Source organism: Hippopotamus amphibius, chromosome 9, assembly GCF_030028045.1.
Source record: "Hippopotamus amphibius kiboko isolate mHipAmp2 chromosome 9, mHipAmp2.hap2, whole genome shotgun sequence".
NCBI lineage: Eukaryota > Metazoa > Chordata > Mammalia > Artiodactyla > Hippopotamidae > Hippopotamus > Hippopotamus amphibius.
Window position 1 is genome coordinate 31,136,580 of NC_080194.1, and position 6,901 is coordinate 31,143,480.

Genomic DNA, 6,901 nt, shown 5'->3' on the forward strand with positions numbered 1-6,901 from the left:
CGGGTGCAGCGGTAGCACCCGCGACAGGGCCTTAGGGGCAGGCGGGCTCGGACTCCCCAAGCCCGGCGGAGACGCCCTCCCCGCCCCCACCCAGCCCCTCAGGCTCCCGAAAGGGAAGTGGAGGAGAGGCGGAGGAAGGGCAGAAGCCGCATCTCTCGCCCAACGCCCTTGGGGTGCAGCCGTCAAGGATGGTCCCCTCGGGGATCCCCGAACCTGCGGGGCATACATCCTAGGACTCGCCCTCAGCCGGGTCGCAGCTCCCGAAGGGTGGAGCTGTCCCTTTAAGAGGCAGCTGGCTGCTCCTACCACCGCTCCCCCCACCCCCGTCAGGTAGCTATGCCCGCGGAGGGGAGGTGGGTATTCCCGAGGACTCTTTCTCGGTCCCTTTAAGGGCGCCTGCGGCACCTCTGACCGCTCTACCCCGCGGCGCCAGCCCCCGCGAGGGAGGATGGGGGCGGCCGGGCGCGGCGCCTTTAAGGGGCGCAGCCTCCCCCGCGGCCCGCGTGGGGGCAGGGAGCGGGCACGGGCCCTTTAAGGCCGGCAGCGGGCACGTCGGGCAGGGCTCCCCGGCGGCCGGGCTGTGCCCCGGGCGGCGGCGGGGGCGCCGCGCCTGACAGGGTGCTAACGGCCCCGACGGGGTGCCCGCGGCCGCGCCGCTGGCCGCGGCCAGCCCGACACTCACCGTGGCTCGCCGGGAGCGCCCGCGCCCGCGCCCCCACTCGGATCCCGCGGCGGCGGCGGCGGTGAGTCCGGCGCGGGTAAACAGGCACCTCCGTCCCTGACCTACTTTCTGCCTTCCCTAAATGTCGCACCACTAACCTACTTTCCGACCAATCCGCTCCCCGCCGGCCCAGGCCCGGCCCCCCGCCCACCAATCGCTGTGCCCAACCCCCCCTTCCCCGCCCACCAATGGAAGAGTCGCGGAGCCCGGATACCTGCCTCTTCCCGCCAGCCAATCCGAGCGCCCGAAGGGAGCCGGTCTCAGCGGCCGCCCCCGGCCAATCCGCGCGCGGCTCGGCGACCCGCTGGCCAGTTGCGTGGCGGCTAGAGAGGCCGCTGACCAATGGCGAGGCGGCGGGGGCCGGTTTACCTGCTACTTTCCCGCCACCAATGGGTTGGCGCACAGCAGCGCACGCCCCAAGGAGAGGACCAATCCGCGCGCCGCCCCTGGCTTTCCTCGCCCCCGTTCTCTCCCTTTCCCCTCAGGTCTCCCGCTAGCCTCGGCCACTGCGGGTGCGGGCGGCCCGCTCCTTGCGGTCGCTTAGGATGTCCCTCTTCTCCAGGTCCCTGACTTGCTCTGGCTCGCGGCTCTCACGCCTCCTCCTTGCCCTTTTTCACTCTGGGCATCCTGACGAAAGCGACATTTCCTCACCCCCTCCCTCCAACTCCATCTAGGAAACCAGTTTTAGGAACACAGAGTGCCAGACCCTTCCCAAAATAGCTCAGTTTGCCAAAGTCCAAACGAGAGAATAAATACTTAGTATTTCTAGAAGGCTTTTCAATGACGTTCTTTTCGTCCGTCCTTGACCTCCAAGCGTCCCACTGGAACTGTCATTCTTGTTCAAAAGAGAATACTCAAGCCTGGAGCGATTCCATTACATTTCCTTTCAGTGACCGCACCTACTGTGTGGCAGACAACTTCCCGGTGGCTCTGGCCTCTAGTAGAAAAGCTGTCCAGGGAGTGAGATAGAAGGAAATAAATAGTTACAGAAAATAAACATTTCGTAACAAGATACAACTTGAGGACTGAGGACGGAGAATCTGTCTTATTTTTGCATCTCAAGCACTTAACAGAGGGCCTTTAGCACAAAGAACTCCCAACACTTTTAGATGTTAAACTGCCAGAATACAGGGACCTTGTCTTTTTTGTAATACTCGCCTCCTCCCCTTTAGCACCTAATTGGGGGGTGGCGGGAGGGGGAGGAGGATGGAAGGGGGCGGGTGCCTGGACTCCTAGCATGTTTGTTTGTTGACTGGGTATGTGAACAAATCCTGTGACGCAGACTAGCCCTTATAACTAAAATTCTATCCTTGTTCCTTGAATACAGACACTGCATGTTAAACATTGTAAAACCGTAGCCCATTCCCAGCTCACTGCCAGGCACATAGTGGTTGCCCAGTACACGCTTGTGGCCTGAATGTTGACCGTTTTCAAGGTTAACCAACTTCATTGGTGGCTTAGAACTTTTGCTACCTGCAAGTTTACATGCAGGTAGAATCTGATTGGTGTTTACTTTGTCTCTGACCTGATTTCATGAGGAGACCACACTATGTAAATAGGATTTTAACAATGTACTTGACAAGATGTTGTGGACAAGATGGAAGAAATACAAGCCTGGATTCTAATATAATTAATTAAACGAATAACTTAAGTAACCATTACCTAAAGATGCCAATTGATGAATCTTGTTGACCTGAAGGAAGGGTGGAGGTAATAGACATTTGTGCAGCATCTACTATATGCTAAGTGCTTTCCCTGCATCTTCCCCCTTAATCTGCACAATTGCATTTTACAGATGAGGAAAGCTGACTCAAGGCCATACAGTAGGTGGCAGAGCCACAAGTCAAACAAGATTCATTTGACTTCAAAACCTTCAGACCACACCAGTCACCATAAGGATGGCAGAAGTCTCTCTCCACCACCCAGACTTCAGGACTTTGATCACAGTGCTCTGAATGAAAACACAGAGGATGGGCACCGAATTTCCAAATAAGACAAGGCCAGGAGGGAAAGAGATACCATTACATAACATAAGCCAAATGCAATGTTGGAGCAATGGGCTAACTCTAACAGGGATAAATGTGGGGGTCCTGCCCTGGGCAATCAGCTGCTGAAATGAGGGCTGGGGGCAGAGGTATCTTAGCAGATGCATGTAGGAGCAAGACTAAAGGTCTTAGGTGACTCACTCTGAGTCCTCAGTGAAGAGTGGCTGCCAAAATAATGCTGATTTAGGCGACATGGGTAGAAGTATAACATGTAAAGCAAGGTGGGCTTATAGTGCTGCCCTGTGTTTGTCATTATGCACGTGGAGTATTGTCTCCAATGAAAGCTTGGCAAAGAAAAACTATCTACACACACAGGAAAGGGACCAGGATGTAACAAGGCTGGGAACTATGTCGTATGAGGAAAGATTAGAGGAAGCAGAGGGTTTTGCCCCAGGGGCACAAGGTAACTGTCTTCATAAATTTGAAGAGCTGTCAATGGAAGAGAAATTTGACTTATTTTTCAGGCCCCCACAGGGTGGAAAGGGGGACCTTTGGGTAGTAATTCTAGAATGATTCAATATGAAGAATTTTCTAAAAACTAGAGCCTCTTCTGCCTCGATAAATTGAGTTTCTTGTCACAGAAAGTGTCCAAATAAGAACTGGATGACCACATGGTGGGAATGGGATTGGAATAGGTATCTTTCAGAACTCTCCCTGCCCCCAAGATGATGTGTTTCTACCTTCATACCTTGGTTTTCCTCTTTTAAAGTTTATCACTGCCTTTTCCTAACCTCAGTGTTTGTCCTCACATGCACCTGCTCTTCCATGTGTAGTTATGTTTTCCCTTGTGTTTCTCTCTGTTGGAGATCCCAAACACCTCCATCTTCCTCGGGTACCTGCTTCCCTTTTATTTCTACCTTCTAGAACAGTGGTCCCCAACCTTTTTGACACCAGGGACCAGTTTGGTGGAAGACAGTTTTTCTACAGGCTGGGGGGGCGGGGTGCGGTGGGGCGTGGGGGGGTATGATTCAGGTGGTGATGGGGAGCTACAGATGAAGCTTCACTCGCTTATCCGCCACTCACCTTCTGCTGTGCGGCCCAGTTCCTAATAGGCTGCTGACGGCTACCGGCTCGCAGCCCGAGGGTTGGGGACCCCTGTTCTAGAATACCAAATTTTCAATTCTCTAGCCACTGTTAAGGTCAAAGTATTGTCCTCAGTCTGAAATTCACTGGGAATGAATAGAATCCCTTGGATAAAAGGAAGGGAAAAGAGAATCTTTATTGAGTACCTCCTGTGTGCCAGGAGCTTTAAATACATTATTTAATATAATCTTCACATCACATTAACCCCAGCAATTGATATGCTGGCTCTCCACACTCGCTAGGTGGATGACTTTTATCAAGTAACTTAACCTCTTTGTATCCCAGTTTCCTCATCTGTAACATAGGGATCATCTAGCATCTACTTCACAGGATTGTTGTGAGAGCTGAGTGAGATAATAGATAGAAAGCCCTTAGCACAATGCCTAGCAAATAGTAAAGGTTCAATATATATTAGGTTAACAGTTCTATGAAATAGATGTGTAGTGCACCCATTTTACAGATAAAGTTAGTGAAGATAAAGTTGTGTAATCCAGAGTAATTCCCCAAATTCTGATTCAATGATCAGATCTACTAGAGTTAACTGAAGAGTTTTAAAAAAATACAGATTCTCAAGCCCCAATCTGGAAGATTCTGATTCAATATCTTTGGGATCTGAGATGCAGTCAAATTTGGGAATGGCTGATCTGATGGAATAAGCACAGGCTCTGAAGTTAAACAGACCTGAGGTCAAATTCCAGGACTATTGGATTGAATGAAGAAGCCAGTGACAGGACCAGGAACTTATGTAGGCATGCTCTCTTTGGAAGGAAGCTGAGAAGTCCTGAGATGGACATGTGAAAGTTTTTGTGGAAAGCCAAGTAGCAATGTGTTGCTATAAACAGTAGTAATAACAACAATATTTACTGCAGGTTTACAGTGAGTTAAGCACTGTTCTAAGACCTTTATATGCATTACCTCAATTTTCACAAATTCCTATAAGGCAGGTACTTCTATTATTCCCATTTTACAGATAGGGAAACTGAAGATCCCAGGCTGTTTAGACAGTCTGACATCAGAGCTCACACTCTTAACTACTTCAGTTAAATTGCCTCTTCCTTTAGATGATTCCTTTGGAAAACAAATAAACCTCATATTTTAGAGACATCAGTTCAGGAGTCATCGATTCAAAGGTGGTGAGCGTTATTATTATTTATAATTTTCCAATTGATTAGGGTTTCATGTAGAGAAAAGAATACCCAGGACCATGCCTTAGAGATAGGGATGTCATCTCAGACTTAGTGAATGCAAGAAACAGAAGCCTCTTCAACTCACTTAAGCCCAAAGGGGGAGATTTCTTGGGAGGAGACCATGGTGACACATAGAACTTTAGAGGAGGAAGCACAGTGAGTCCTCACAGAGGACAGGAGCTGGGGCACCATTAGGCATTAATCAGTTCCCAGCTCCTCCTCTCTCTGGGGTTGTGTGGCCTCTGGACTGGTCTTTTCTCTATCTGTCTGATAATTCTCTTTTTCTGTAGCTCTTTACCCTCCACCCCATTTGTACAGGGTCCTTCATGGATGCTTTCAACGCCTGAGAGAAAGAGACAGAGACAGGAGAGGCTGTCAAAGTTGGGGCATGGACTGAGCAAGAGTCCCTGAATGTGCCTACTGAAGTGAAGGAAGAATCAGAACAGAAGAAAATACAAGAGTAATAGGAGCAAAAGAAGGAGAAGCAAGAAAGTGAAGAGCTGGGTTTGAAAAAATTTGGAAGGAAGTCTCAACAGACAGGTGTGGAAGCAAGATAAGGGAAACTTACACTTGAGGAAAAGGCTTTAGGTAGAACAACAAAGAAATTTGACTATAAGAAAGCTGTTTTGCTAAAACTGCTTCTAGAGCCAGAATATCGGATATTAGGAAAATCAGGGGTAGAAACCAGTGAAGGAAGACAACGTGACACCAGAGAGTAGAGATCACTTTTTTGAAGACATCTGTGATTTAGGGGTAATTAGAAAAGGAACCATAGCTATCTCTTTGCAGCCAACCAAACTGAAACTGCTTTAAGTTGATATGTGTATGTATGCTTTGATTTTTTTTTAACCAAGGTGGGCATATCTGGTTGTACAAAAATGGGAACTTTAAAAGATCAGGTATTAACTCATTCAGCTATTTTTTTTAAATGACCTTCCTTGGCTCTTTTTTGAATGGGATGGTCCTAGCAGCTCAGAATGAGAGAGCAGTAATACCTTATTTGGAATGTGTCTTAGACCGTGTAATTAGGCTTTAGATTAGATCTTGTTTGCAGACACAGCCAAGATTTCAGAGATCTTGGTGCTCAGATGTCAAAGGGGCTTTTCCGTTTGGCTGAGGGGTGTTTGCTAGAGGGAGCTAAAGCACCAGTGACCACATGGCTTCTTGACAGAAGCCCTGAAAAACAAACAGGCACTGTCTTAAAAAAAACTGGCGTAGGTTTTACCCTGCTTTGCTAGAATGAACAGCACTAAAATTCATGCTCCAAATTAAAAAAAAAAAAGAAAGAAAAGAAAGTTTCTAGTTAGTAAAGAAAAGTGAAGTGTTAAGTCAAGCCATTTAAGAAGTACAATAACTCAAAAAAAATTACAGTATGCTTTTGAAAAAGAAACGAGGTGATGGACTGGGGGGAATTTGACCTAACATACTATCAAAGCACACTACAAAAGTGTGGCACTTAAAGCAGTCTGGTATTGGTTTAGCAACAAACCAACAGGTGAATGAAAAGGCATAGCATCCAGAAACAGATCCAAAGGACGTGAAAATTAGTATAAAATAAAGGTAAGTTTTAAATTATAGGGAAAAAAGATGGATTTTTCAATAAATGCTATTAAAACAACTAGCTAGCTGTCTGGAAACACATAAAGTTTGCTTTCTACCCTAATCTTAAAAACTGTTATTTAGGATTTAAATGTGAAGATTGCAATCTATAAAAACATTAGAAGAAAACGTGAGTAAAATTTTTACAAACTTGAAAAGCTTTTCTAAGCCTGACACAAAATCTAGAAACTATAAAAAAAAAAGGTGGATTACGCAAATGTATGCAAACACCTATACACACACCCACACATCATGAACAAAAGAAA

General features: G+C 47.5%; 1 protein-coding gene across 5 annotated transcripts in view; it reads right to left on the minus strand.

Moving 5' to 3' along the window:
- The window catches only part of BMAL1 (basic helix-loop-helix ARNT like 1), a 100,434-nt gene extending 99,622 nt beyond the window's left edge, over nucleotides 1-812 (minus strand). For 3 of the 5 annotated variants that reach the window (XM_057749421.1, XM_057749417.1, XM_057749414.1), the window contains exon 1: nucleotides 683-812. The gene's annotated coding sequence lies outside the window, so the exon portion shown is untranslated. The remainder of the gene's footprint in view (nucleotides 1-682) is intronic. The other 2 variants (XM_057749416.1, XM_057749423.1) reach the window with 2 other exon arrangements.
- Between the last annotated feature and the right edge of the window lie 6,089 nt (nucleotides 813-6,901).